This window comes from Anomalospiza imberbis, chromosome 2, assembly GCF_031753505.1.
Source record: "Anomalospiza imberbis isolate Cuckoo-Finch-1a 21T00152 chromosome 2, ASM3175350v1, whole genome shotgun sequence".
Taxonomy (NCBI): Eukaryota; Metazoa; Chordata; class Aves; order Passeriformes; family Viduidae; genus Anomalospiza; species Anomalospiza imberbis.
The window spans coordinates 32,704,081-32,718,314 of NC_089682.1; the positions used below are offsets into that span (position 1 = coordinate 32,704,081).

Here is a 14,234-nt window from a genome sequence, read left to right on the forward strand (position 1 = left end):
TGAAAACAACACCATGCCCTCTGTCTCCCCCCTGCCACCAGCAGTAAATTACAGCTCACCATTCATAACCCTTACCTGCATTTAATCCAGCGCCCTCTTCGAGGAGCTCAGCCAAATCTGCTCCACAAGCTGAAAAAGCTGGACAAAAAATGCCATGAGTTATCTTCATGGGGATTATGAATAGCAAAAGGGACTGCTTAAAAAAAAAACAAAAAAACAAACCAACAGCTCAACAAGCAGCTGATAATCTGATAATTTGGTTTAGGCAAATACATGTGAGAACTGTGCTCACATGTATTTGCCTAATGATGCAAATACTGAGGAATCTCTGAGAATGATGTCCCTCAGCAAGGATGGATTGGTTGTGGGAGAGAACCAGATCCCTGTCTGATTTTTCTCTTTTCTGCTCCTTTTCCTTTCCCAGCGTTGTCACAGGTCAGGGAATAGGCTGGCAGGCTGAGGAAGCAGCAGTCCTGGTGGGGAAACTCAGCTCACCTCTTGGCTAGATCGAAGTCAAATTTAGAAACCCCGTTAGGTATGATCTCAGCTACCCAAAATTTACAGTTATTTGCATGACAGCTGCAAGAGAAGGCACTTCCAAAAGTTTAAGGTGCATGTGCAGCAGCAAAAGATCCAACATTAATAGATTAATTCAGAAAACAGAGCACATTAAGTAGCAGGGCATCACTTTTCTCTATATGTACCTATTGAAACTTAAAATAAAATACAGAAGGGAGGGGTAGGGTTAGAGGGATGACCTAAGGAAATGCCATGGAAAGTGGGATGCATTTCCAGAGGGTAGAAACCTGATTCAGGGTTGGGAGGAGGTTTTGGAGGGGGTATGTGTGGGTTTGTGTTGCCTACCATGAGCTTGCTGTCAGTATGGGTATTCCTAATTCCCAGTTGGGGAATTGGGAATTCCCCCAGTGCTGGGGGAATCCGTACAAGGGTGAGGGGCCCTCCATCAGAGCAGGGGCTCAGGGACAGTCCCAGCTCTGGTTTGTGCCTCTCCCCCTCTGCTTGCCCCACCCGGGAGAGCTCCTCATGGCCCTGAGTGCTGGAATTGGCCACCTTTGTGTCCCCCAAAAAGCTTAATGAAAGAAGCTGGAGGTGCTGTTTTGAAAGCTGTCCAAAGAGGATTTGGATGCTCTGCTCTCATTAAAAAACTGGTGGGAAAACAGGTGCCAAAATCATGCTCTTGACCTCGTAAATCTGCCTGCACCAAAAATCTCCAGAGAGAGTTGAGAAAGACAAATGCCTCTTCAGCTGACTGGCACTGGCTGATGTCATACCAGTTTCGAAGTATCTTTTTTTCCTTATGTCTTTTTGTCTTTGCCCACTCCAAAATGAATGGTGGGGATGTAGAGAAGAAACACACCTAAGAATTTTTTAAAATGTTTTTCATTTTGGAATGATATTCTTCTCTTATTTAAATTTCCTTTTAAAGGGAATTTTTAAAAAATCCAACTAGTCAACCAAAATATTAATTTTCTTAATGTTCTGGTTAAAACTATTTCTGGGTACAGAACTTGCCAGTCTTTGTAGGTATTAGCATGAAATAGGAGAAAATATTGAAAATTAAGAAATGTACTTTATTTTTCATCACCAAAACAGTATTTTTACATTCAAAGAGTGGGTGAAGAAAAGATAGTCAAAGCTTAATCTCCACTTAACAAAAACATTTCCATACGTTTTACTCATATTAATAATTCACAAGAAATGAGTCACAACTGAGGAGTGAAAAAAACTTCCATAGACATGAAGAAAAATATTAACAATGATTACTACTTATAACATCTTGCTTTAAAGGAGCACTCAAAAATAAAGATGCTATAGAGGTTAGAGAGGCCCAATATGCTTAATTTCTGTTAGCTGAGCTTTGCCATTTGGTAGTCAAGGTAAATAGTGCAGGTTTTATGAAAAGAAAATAAGGTATCTTAAAAATTCATGATTCCTGCTTAACATATCTGAACTTTTATAAATCTAAAAGACACAAAACATCTAAAGAAATCATATTGGTTCATTTAGAGAAGCGTTAAGCACAATAATTTAAGTCCATCCATGGGATTGTAGGGAAGTTTCTGATAATCTGATACATTTCCTCTGGTGATTAAAACATTTTGCATGATGAGCTGAGACACTGGAGTATATTTCAGGTTTATAGATTTGTCAGTGTCATCACAGTTAAAGATTAACAGGGCTCCCAGTGCTTGTTCTTGGAATTTAACAATTAATAGCAGAATAAATTAATCCAGATCCTCTTTCCAGAAAAGATCTGCTGCCCATCAGTACCATGTGTCCCAGACAAAGGTAATCCTGATGTCTTTTTCTCTGATATTCTTGATGGTGCTGAAGTTAAACATGCTTCAGGTCCATACAGAATTACTGAACTATTCCTTTTTCCCTTCCTATTTTTGATAATTATTCATTGTTAGCCTCTCCATAGAGGAAAGTCTGTTGCTGCATGAGCAGTGGTGTTCAGTATTTTGGAATTTCAACTCTGCAAAGACTGTGCAGTTCAGTTTGTTGTCTTGGGAGTGGAGGTGGATGTGATGGAGCAACAGGTTGAGGTTGCACAATGACACACAGATATCAGAACAGGGAGTAAATCCGTGGAAACCCTCAAAAAAGCTGTAAACAGATCTGAAAATAAGTCTGAATGCCTGTCATTGTGAGGGTGACACACATCTCTCTGCAGGTTTGAGCAGCTGAAGGTTGTGTGTAGTTACAGAGGTGACATCACAGGATGTATCCATGTGTGCAGGTTGTGGATCTGCCCAGGATTTATGGGACACAAAATTTGCTTTGTCTGATATTCTGTGTGAGTGATGAACGCTTTAAATTTCAAGTAGCTTCAAGCCCACAAGATTTGTCAGCACCATAGAAAGATGAAAAGTTGCTGCAAACCATTTTCCCTCAAAGTCTTTACTGAAACACTTCCCCTTACTTATTTTAAAAGCAGTAAGTATTTCCCCAGTGGATTTCTTGGCTTTCTAGCTGTTTTGCTGGTGCCAGATATCAGTGCCAGGGGTTTTTGTTGTGGTTCCAGTGCTTCTTGTGCAGGAATTGTCTGGAGGCCACAGAATGATTTGGCTGCAGGCAGCAGATGAGGCTGATATGGCACTGACTCCTGGTGTGGTTCAGATTATAATTATTGACCCAGGGGTGAAAGGCTCTGGATCCCATTACTAACTCCCTGAGTCATCCTGTTCCTTACAGCAGGGCTTGGAACAGCTGATGCAGGATGCTGCTGCTCAATAGCATCTGCAGTAAGAGCACTTACTCAGATTTATTGGCCAGCAAAACTTCCAGGTTTTGTTTATTGAGCAGCAAATAGGTATTTTTATGGAGCTGCACTCATGAAATCCTCAAGTCCTTATGCATCTAAACTTTTTGCTGAAGACAGATATCTTGAATAAGAATTAAGGACAAGGCAGTCTGAAGTTATTTTACAATCCTAGCATACTCTGATTCATAAGAATTTACTGGATATATTAAAAGCTCTGAATTCAGGAAATCCCCTGGTGTGACATTTTTCTGATTTGAATGCTGTGTCAGTCCTTTTAATTTGTGGTTGGGACTTAGGACCCATTCTCATTATTGCTATCTGAAAAGCTGCACATCTTTGCATTTCAGCCCTATTGTTTAGTGGGTGTCTCTGAATGGAGGAGAACTGAGGTAAAAGGGACCCAGAGTTAGGGAGGGGAATCCTTCTTGCTCTTGGATGCAGGTGAAAATCTGGACCGTCACCACCCTGTCATGTTTACCAGCTGGTTTTTTCTTTCTTTTTTTTCACATCTCTCTAAACAATAGATGCTTTGTGCCATTCTGTCTGTATTATCCTCTAACCAGCTTTTGGTTGAATGATACAACAAAAATGAAGCTGCTAGGCACCAAATATCTCAAAATTTTCCCTACTTCCTTATATTTTTACATAAAAATTGTGTGGTCAGATGCATTGAGACAATCACAGCACCAGAATTTGGTAGGGAAGAACTTCAAGTTTTTTGCTTCAACAAAATTTAGTCTCTATGGTCTGATTTTTTTTTTCTCCTCTCACTTGCTCTGAAATACCTCCACTTAAAAGTGCTGCACCATCCAAAAGTTAGTGTCAAATAGATCATTTGGTCTAATAGAAACAAAACTTACTGGCATAAACCCCAAATAATCTTTTGCAGAGTTGTTCTCATATAAGTGTATAGAAAAGAGATTTATACAGTAAGTGCTAAAGCTTAGAGTGGTCAGTGTTAGATTCATGTTGAACTTCTTTTCTCCAAACACACTTAAACTGTGGAATTGTTTTCCTGATCTTCAAGGCAGTGTATTTATTTTAGATATAAAATTTATAAGTTACTAACATTCCTTAGGCATCTATAACTGGTAATTTCCCACACTGTCATGTGGTTGTACTGTTTTTTTTTTTTTGGTTTTTTTTTTTTTAATTTGTGCAATGCTAAAATTGTCATAGATTGTCAAGGCAACAAAGAACTTGCTTATTTATATCCTCAATGCATTTGGTTAAGAATTAATTATGCATTATGAAAAGTGATTTTGGGGCACTGGTGAAAATATATGAAAATAAAAATATTGGATATAGGAACAGCGGTGATAAATATCTGCTTTTATATGGAAATATAGCAAAAACAAGAACAGAAACTGTCTTTTAAAGCATATTTTCTTTAAAAATATCACTAGAAATTATTTATACCATTGATTGCACATCAAATTGAGGAGCAGATTTCTTAGTTTTGAATATTTCTGATCCTCTTGTTCTTCCAGGCACCTTAAAGCCTGTAAATAGAAATGACAAATCACTTAGGAAAAACAGTTTGGACACTCTTAGTCAAGAACGGCCAGGATTTCAAATGAGAAATGGAAAAAAAAAAAAAGAGCAATCTGAAGATTTTATAGGTTTTATTGTCATTAGCTGGAAAGAGGAGCAGTCTGGAAGGAAGTGGGCACATTAAATATAACTAATTCTGCCACATTTCCATCTGCTTTTATGTATCCAAACCAGAAAGGAGCCACCTGCTAATCAGGAATGCCATGTCTCATTTATGAATGCAATTAGTCTTTTTTAGTTAATTGTCTTAATTTGTTTGGAAAACTTTAAACATACGGGCAAACAGCAGAAGATCAAAAGATAACAGTGCTGCAAATGGAAGTTGTAAAAATATGATGAGTAATCAAAGGAGTTCAGGGAAAAATGATGAAAATTGCAGCATAAACAAGGTTGTGGTAAAAATAATAATTAAAACCCCCAGTCAATTTAAGCCAAACATTATCTGCACAAAACATTATCTAAACAAAACATGGATTAGAAATGGGAGAGGGAGAAAAGCTGTGAAAATTGTCCCCCCAATGCCTTGGTATCTTCCTCATCTCCAAAAATCCCATGATATAAACACAGACTGAGGAAAAGGCAAATAAAAACAGCTCAGTTCACCATATTTAAGTATTCAGCTTAAGTACACAGACCTACTTTGTCTAGGCTTTAGCTGGTTCTTTTTATAACATTTTTGCTTCTTCAGTTATTTTCATGTAAAACCCTACATAAGTAGGTTATTTACATACCACATACTGCCATTAAAGGCAACAGTAAGTGAATTTCTAGATTTTCTCATGACTTTTACTCACTTTTTTTTTCTTTTTTTTTTTTTTGTTGCTACAGCTGTGGGTACAGCCAAATGCATCCATGGAATCTGTACAAAAAAGATAGTGCAGCTTTCACTGAGGAGCAGAGCACCTCTGCCTTTGGAAGCAGAATATTGGGGTTGGGTCAGTATTGGGTTAATTCTTTGGCATTGGTTTTGGCCTGCCAATTGTTAATTTTGGTTTAGTTCTGGCCAGTGATATTCCAGGCCTCTGGGGTAAATTCCATGCCTTAAGCAACTTCAGTGACGTCCCTGGACAAGCACTGATTCTTTAGGAAGTTTGCATTGTTATGAAGTATCCAGGTAAAAGTCCATTCCCATTCATTATTCTCTTTAATATCCCTGGAATTTCTCTTCCATTTCACCCCTTCCTTCTGCAAATATGCACTTCCACGGTCAAACCATCCCAGGGCCAAGAACTAGAGGATGTCTACCTGATATTTTGGAGCCTGCTGGAAGCATCTTATGCTGCTTGGCATGGCAGGGGGCACTCCTACCCTTCAGCCCTTTCCAGCTGGAATGTCCGTGCTGGAGCAGTACTTTGGCTGAAATTTCACTCTGAAATGTGCTGCATCCTTTCCATGCAGCAGAGCAACGATGTCATTTTGGCACAAATGTGTTTGTTTAGTTGCATTCAGGAGGTGTCTGGGATGTGCAACCTTGTTTTTTATGAAAGAGAGCACCCAGGTAGCCTGTGAGACATCTGGAATGATTGAGTCAGGGAATGATTGGCTTGTAGCACGAAACAGACTTTTGGGATAAAGATGAGAAAGAGTGAGCTTTAATTAAAAATCCTCTCAGCTTATCTTCTCACTCAGGGGAACATGATTTTTCAACCATTAAAAGCAACTGGAGCATTACAGTATTCAAAAAAAAAGTTTCTGGAAGGAGAAATAGCTCCTAATAGAGTGAGGCTTGCACTGTGCAATTCAGAAAATTCACATGGGCCCCATTTGCTCTGCTGTGTAGAGGATGCAGTTTCTCCACTCACACTGAACACCCATCACGCTGAACAGGGAGTTAATCATCAGCTGAATTAAACAAAATCCAGGGAATTGCAGGGAGACTCTGGAAAAAGACCTCATCTTGAAAAGAAATGACAGAGCCGTATGAAGACTGGATGTTTCTGAGCACAAATTAACTTTTCTCAATTGCCCAAAATACTGGTTTCACCTGCTCTGTTGTTGGAATTGATCTGACTAGACAGATAAAATATTTCCAGTTATTTGCAAGTTGTCAATAAATCAATAACTGATGTAAAACCACTTGAATTGAGCAGTTTTTTCCACCTATGGTGCTGCTGAGCAGCAAGATCAGTCTGTTGTGAGAAGCTAGAAAATGAAAATACTGAACTGCAGAGAACTTTTAGTTCTTTTGTGATATTTGTGATGTTGCTCAGAGATATTATATCGTCTCCATGCCTTGAATAGTATGTGTGTTGTACTGATATTATTGTTTCTGTTCTTTGTAGTTACAAAAAAAATTCAGGGCCTATATCAGACAGCAAGTTAACTTTTTTCTTCTATGTACAATGCTTATTTTGTAGTAGATGACAGTGAAAAAAAAAGTAAATAATCCCACAGCTCTCTCCTTTACTTCAATTACTAAAGAAAAAGTGAATAAGAGCAGGTGTTTGAAAAACCCTGTCATCTAAAGATTTCCACTTTCCTTGGAAAGCAAGAATATTGAAGGGAACCTACAATTCCTGGTTTTCTCTAGAAACAGTAACAGTGACCTTCCTCTAATCCTTTTGACCTACTATTGTAAGGCTGCTTACAAACAGAAATAGAAACCACATGCTGTCAGTCAGGGCATCCTTAATTTCTCATCCTGAGTAAAATAAAACTAAATCCTTTGTGAAAGAGCTCATAATTCTTCTCCTTTCTTGCAGCTGAGAAGGATCATAATGGAAAGCAACACTGAAAAATCACAGGTGGGCAAGAGTTGTGGCAACACCTTTTAGAGCTGAAAAATATCCATCCAAGAGAGAAAAGGATGTGGGTTTGATGGCTTTTTGTTTGTATGTTTGGGGTTGGTTGGGTTGGCTTGGCTGTTTTTTGGTGTGTGAGTGTGCTCCTACAAACAGTCTCTTTATTATAACTACCTACCTTTAAAGGGGAAATTAACTGCTCATTAGAAATTAGTGTAATTGTCTTTTTAAACCATCTCAGAGCCATGGGAACAGTGGGGATGTTCAGGCAGGCAGACTGTAGGCCAAAGGAAAACCCCTAAAATGCCTTCAGCATAGATATGAGGACCTCAGAAACGTTGGTTGGCACAAGAAAATTGTGAGAAGCCAGTTTAATTTTGATTCAGCTGTTTTAGTTTGTCTCAACCCTGGTTGTCAAAAAATCTTTCCCTTTTAGGCAGTTCAACTTGTAAAGGTAGATGGACACTAAATAAATTCCAGTTTGTAGGACTGGGTATCTTCATAAATTCCTTTTAATTACATATGGAGATATCAACAAAAAAAAAAAAAAAAAAAAAAAAAGGGAAGTATTAAGGAGAAGAGCAATTTTTAGAGAAGTCCTGGTTGGTTTAGATGTCTTGAAAGACACTGTCCAAGTAGGAACAAGATCAGAATTCCAGTTGCATGTATTAATAAATAATTGATTAGAAGGGGTCATGTGCCTCTAGAAGATAATGTGATTCTAGGAAAAAAAAAAATTGTGACTATTGCATTTTAAGAGCTAATTGGTGTTGTTGCCACTTTCTTAACCTTTTAGTCCCTTTGTTTATTTATAAAAGTCGCTGTGTCTTGGTTCCTCATTTATGCTAAGGCAGTTTTGATTATGTAAAAGACTGGGTTGCACAAACATCTCTCTGGTTGGGGTTAGGTATTAATGAACCTGCTCTTGGCTAGGGGACTGCAATAAGTCACCTTTATTGATTCTGTAGGGCTCAATATATATTTTTAAATTATTTTAAATTATTATTTTTTTTTTTTTTACATTTTTTAATAACGTATCTTCCTTTAGTGAGCTATAGTAAGATATTATCTGGTATGCTGTGTATCAAGCAGCCTGGATAATGGATTGCCATCCCAAATATCAAGCAATTTAAGTGATGTATTTTCATCCCATGACAAGTCAGGACCAATTGCTCTCAGGGTCAGAAGAGAGCTGGTGGTGCAGCCATAGTTCAGAACAGCACAGAGATATGAAGCCTTCTGTTTCAATGAAGTTCCTCATTTGCTCACAAAGTTCCTGATTTATAGTAAATGCATGTGTCTGGATATTTCCCAATATTTGAGTGTTTAAAAAAATCAGTGAAAATCTGATATGACTGAGTTACTGAATTTTTTTTTCTGAGATACTTGGAAGCACATGGATAGTGAGGTGACTGCTCCTTAATTGTTTGTGGAGTAACAGATAACAGCAACTGAACAGGGATCTATTGCTTGTCAGAATGGGTTTGGTTAGCAGGAAACGCATCTCAACTCCAAGACCAGGTTTCCCCTAAAAGAAAAGTACAACCAGTTGGGTGTCTCTAGAAGATGCTGGGTATCTTAGCTGTTCAAACACCAGAGAGCAGATATTCAGGTGCAAACTTGTGTCTCTGTGTGGTGGTTCCACTGGAGACTCAAGACTGGGTCTCCCCTACCTCAAGTTAGTGTGAATGTTTGTGTTTTCTTATATAAACTGCAACGTTATCTCTAAGAATGATTAAGACATTCACTGTGGCTGGGAAATAACCTAAAGAAAGTATTTTGAGAGATCCTGATTAGATTTCCCCAAAACCACCTTTTGTACAGAGAAATTGCATATTAAAAACAAATTGCCAACTGTTGCAAATTTTTGAGCTTAAAATGTAATTACAGTAATTCTATTGTTTTCTTCATCAGGTTGTGTTTTAAAGTCATGAGATGCCATCAGTTTTGGGGAGAAATCTCTATCAAGGTCGTTCTGTTTGCTGCATCAGTTGCTCACTTACAATCAGGGGGACCGTGCAGCGCACGGCGGTGCCTTGAGATGCCAATTACTCTGATTTGGAATTTTGTGTACAGTAATTAAAGAGCCAGGTAGCAGCAGACATGTGTTACCCTGAGATAACATGCTCCTTGGAAGTATCATGAGGCAGGAGGTGGAGTGAGTGCCTCCAGTGACCTGGGAAACTCATTTATCTCAGCACTGCACAGGCCTGGGGAGGCATTGCCACTGTGCACCAGCTATCAGCACTATCAGCTGTGCTGCGATTGATTGCAGCATGTCAAACAGATGTTTAAAACATGTTCAGCCTTGTGCATCATGTGATGATTATGTCTGACTCTGAAGGACCATGTATCAGGTGTGAGGAGATAGGAGCATGAAGTGTTTGGGTTTGTTTTTTTTGTTTTCACTGGGATGTGCATGACTGGCAAAAGTTATCTTGAAAGGGACTTTGAGCTCCAGAGTGCCACAGCTTCAGCAAACCCAACATCCATAATGCAGGAGAGTGTTCACATGGAATTGGCTCAAGTGGAGCATTCAGAGCTGGTGTGTATTATTCCTTTTTTTTTTCACAAATGTAGGTGTGCATGAGTGTGTACTTGCACACCCAGAGCGATCTCCGCAGTGTTTATTTTTAACCCATGATTATTTTTGCCCCCTTCCCAGAGTTGTGCGTTGTTTCATTTTTCAGGTGACTGACAGGGAACATTTTTCCAGCAGCACAGAGCAGCCTGGCACTGTCCCTGGGATGAGGGTTGGCTGCTCAGCACAGCCCTGGCAGACAAAGGGCTTTGTGCTGCCTGCTCTGCCCACAGGCACCATATCACACCCAGGAGAAAGGTCTATCTTTAATCTGAGCTGCTCAGGAAATCAAAGTGGGGGGATTAAAACAAGAGCAGTGACTGATTTCCGCAGGAGAATGCTTTCCTGTTTCATTTGATAGAATGAACAAGAGAATCAAAGCAAGGTTAGATTCTCTTTTTTTGTACCTTTTTTTTTTTTCCCCAGCAGTTTTTGTGATGTCAGTTCACAAGGTATCATAATAATGGAACACATGTGCGATAATGATTTTAGAAATTTTCCTTATTTTTTTACCTTAGAATAATTTACATATAGCTGCTCTGGCAAGGTGTGAGCCTTCTGAGTCATCAGGCTTGTAGTTAAACACGTTAAAGCTGATTAAATATGCAGCTCTTTGTTTCTTTGCATTCTTTTGATCTCTGCTAAAAATAGTGCCTTCATAAGGACTAAATTTCAAAGGTATGGTGGGATGTTGCTTCAACATTGGATTTGAACAGCCCATAATGAACAGCAAAAATTTGGTCTGTGCTCAGAGGAAAGAGCAGTGAGAGGAAGGCAGGAGCTGTGGAAGAGTGCCCAAGCTTGGCTGGGCTGCCAGATGCTTTAACAAGGAGGGAAATATTGTGCCCTTTACTGGCACGGCCTCCCTACAAGTGAAATGTGCTTCTCTCGTGTTTTAGACAGGCTGGTGATTTTTTTTTCCCCTTTTCTTCTGTAAAATGAGGTTAAGGTGGCAGTGCAGGATCTTGGCCTATTCTGTGCTGGCTTTCTTTGCACTTCAGTGGAATCCACATGGGATGGTGATATCCAGCTTTGCATTGCTGCTATTTCTCACTTTAATGACCCTGGTAAATCTTTAATGATTGCCATCACTGTCAGAAGGGCACAAAGGGCCCTCATCTGTCTTGATGCAACCTCAGAAAATATGCACAGAGATGTCACTTAAAATAATGGCATTGGTGGTAGGTCACTTGGATTTTTATGGGTACCCACCTCTTCTTGCAAAATGCAGCACAGAAATCCTACTCTTAATCATTATAATCACTTAAAAAACCTAAATGTCCATGTCTTAGTTTTTTTTTTTTTTTAATTAACTAAGGCAGCACATTCCAGACAAAAAGAATTGAGACAGGCACTTCACAGGAATGGGCCTCCTCATTTCTGTATTCCAGAGCAGCTGAGATATAAGACCTTATTTTAAATTAGGTATTTCAAAGTGTGAGATTTTCATCCAAAATTTGATTGAAAGTCCATGTTAAAATAATCCATTCCACATTAGAACAAAGCTTTTTCCACCACGCAAGCATTGTTTCATCACGAGTGATTTCCCTATGATAGCTTAGCCTTTAAGACATAATTCTCTCAAATTATGGGGTGTGCTAGCAACCCCAAGAGTCAGAAACTGGATATACACATCTCCTGCTCTCATTAATAGCACTTGCCTGCCTAATTCACTGAGCAGCACAGAGAAAATGGAGCCCCATGGGTTAACATCAATGGATTCAATGAGGTCTTCACCTTCTAAAAATGTCATTAGTGGGAGTAAGAGCTGGCTGTGGGCCCTGGTGTTTGCCACAGCCCTCTGGAGAGCATAAATCTGACACAGAGGTGCTCAGGCTTGCCTGGGGAAGTTCCCACCCATTGTTCCATTGCCTACCACTCTTGTTCATTCCATTTCTCCTGTGTCACAAGCTCATCCGTGTGTAGGGACAGACACTGAGCCCTTGCTACCTGTCTCCACCCTTCCTAAAATTAAATGTTCATGCTAAGGCAGCTCACGTCTTTAAACAAGTTCAGCTCCCACCAGAAGTTGTTCCTACACAGTTTTTCATGCCTGGTTCAGTTGCAAGGCTCAAGCTGAGTTTGCAGATAGAGCTGGACAAGGGGAAGGTTTTTCTGGTCATCTAAAACAGGGACTTGGTGTCATTTCTGTTTACTGGTGATGAAATGTAGGATCAGATTAATCTGTCTCCTGGAGCTGGGCATTTTTGTTTTTCTTATTATAATGTACTCAACTACATAGTAAATTGATTTTTTTCTTGCTTTCCACAGAAATTTCAAGGCACTCTATCTCTGACCCTGATCAGTAAAATGTGGGTTTATTTAAGAACCCTCCTTCTTGGGCTGTTGGTCAAAACAGAAAAACCTTGAGAACTTTTCTGCTGTATTTTGTAGTTGATATTTGAATCCTTTTAACATCCAGAGCATGAGATTAGAAAAGGGTGGATGACCTAGAAAACCACAGTGTGATCTTATTAAAAAAACTAAAGAAGTATTCAAGCTCTAATAAATCATTATTTTATTCATAAACCATATATTCATAGCAGATTTTTATTACACTTCTATGCTCACCTAACTTTGTAGTCTCTTTTGATTTTGTTTTTGTCTGCAGTTATTTTCCACTTCTAAGACATTTGATCTGTGTTTTCCTTTAGACCTCTGCCTCTTTGTATAGATTACTAGAAAGGAGCTCAATTACAATTTTGTCTCTGATGTGGATATTTCTTTATTGAAGGTTGTACAAAGGCATCCTTCCTCAAGCTCCATTTCAAACAGGATTTCAAATATAAACTATAAAAAAAAAATAAATAGCTAATCTGAGCAGGCCAAGACATGCTTAATTTCAGCTTTCATGGCTGTGTGCTTGGTACAGTGTCAACAGCAAGTGTTCACAATCTTCTGTGCTGCACAGTTTGAGCAGTCTCAGGCCTTCCAATATTCTATTTGAGGATTTTGTGTACAACTCCTTGAAAAAATATAGGTTCTTGAAGAGTGTATCATAGTACTGGGTTCAGCTGTAATTTGAGGATGCAGAATTCCTCTGTTAAATATGCATTTTTCCCCCTTGGATGTGGGATTTCCTGTTGGCATTTTGTGTTTTCCTCCTGCAAATAAACACAGCACAGAACTTTACAGTCTATGATGAGGCAATGTGAGAGTATTCTTCTGGGAATACATTTTTACATGTGTTAATATAAACGATGCAATAGTTCCCCAGTTAAAATTTTCACTTAAATGTATTTTACCCCACTTTGGCAGGTATGGATTTATAGAAAGATTGTTCACCCTACACTTACAGCACTTACTGTGATTGCTGGGTGAGTTCTGTGAGAATTTATGAGCAACGATATTAATTAGCTGAGTTATACATTTTATTAGGTACAATTTTCCAGCCATATAATTCTTGGAATCTGAAAGACAAAAATTGACATACTTGGGGTTTATTACACAGTCAAGGCTAGAGATTTTTAGTCTTTCTCTGTAGGCATATTTTAAAGTAATGATGTCATAATTTGTATCCATTTCTATGTTGTGATGTAATATTTTCTTGATGTTATTTTGTCTTCAAACATCTCTGAGATGCAAATTCAATTGATTTAGTGCTGCTTGTTTAGGAAGAGAGGGATTTTTCCCTGATGTTTTCCCTGCTGATCGGTATATAAAGACCAGATAAGAATATTTTTTGTTAAAGAAGGCTTGAATTTCAAGTTGATAAACATAAAAATCTCTCAAGGTATTTGAACACTGATGGACTTGATGTTAAGGAGCTATTTCAGAGACAGCTGGTATTTGTGTTCAAAGTTATGTCCTGACTGCTCTGCAGGGTACAGGACTGTTCTGTATGGACTTCTAACCTCAAAGGAACAATCTTCCTGCTAATACTTCTTGTCTGAGATGGATGGAGAGCAAAACAGAAAACAATGTGTCCTCCCAGCCTCTGAATGGCAAGGGATGATGGAAGCTGAGCTGCGCTTGCACTTGATGGGAACAGGAATTGCCACACTTGGCAGGAAATTTCACCATTTCTCAAAGGATAAAAACCCAGATCTGGCTGACAAACTGAACATGC

At 38.9% G+C, this 14,234-nt stretch overlaps 1 long non-coding RNA gene across 2 annotated transcripts; it reads left to right on the forward strand.

The window, feature by feature from the left end:
* The first annotated feature begins 5,708 nt into the window (after positions 1 to 5,708).
* On the forward strand, positions 5,709 to 12,828 carry LOC137468600 (uncharacterized). 2 transcript variants are annotated; one of them, XR_010996049.1, is made up of 5 exons: positions 5,709 to 5,778; positions 7,546 to 7,587; positions 8,633 to 9,262; positions 9,499 to 10,129; positions 12,437 to 12,828. It is a non-coding gene; the product is annotated as an uncharacterized lncRNA (long non-coding RNA). The 2 variants fall into 2 exon arrangements; XR_010996048.1 differs by lacking the exon at positions 12,437 to 12,828 and having other exon boundaries at positions 9,499 to 11,056.
* The last annotated feature ends 1,406 nt before the right edge of the window (positions 12,829 to 14,234 follow it).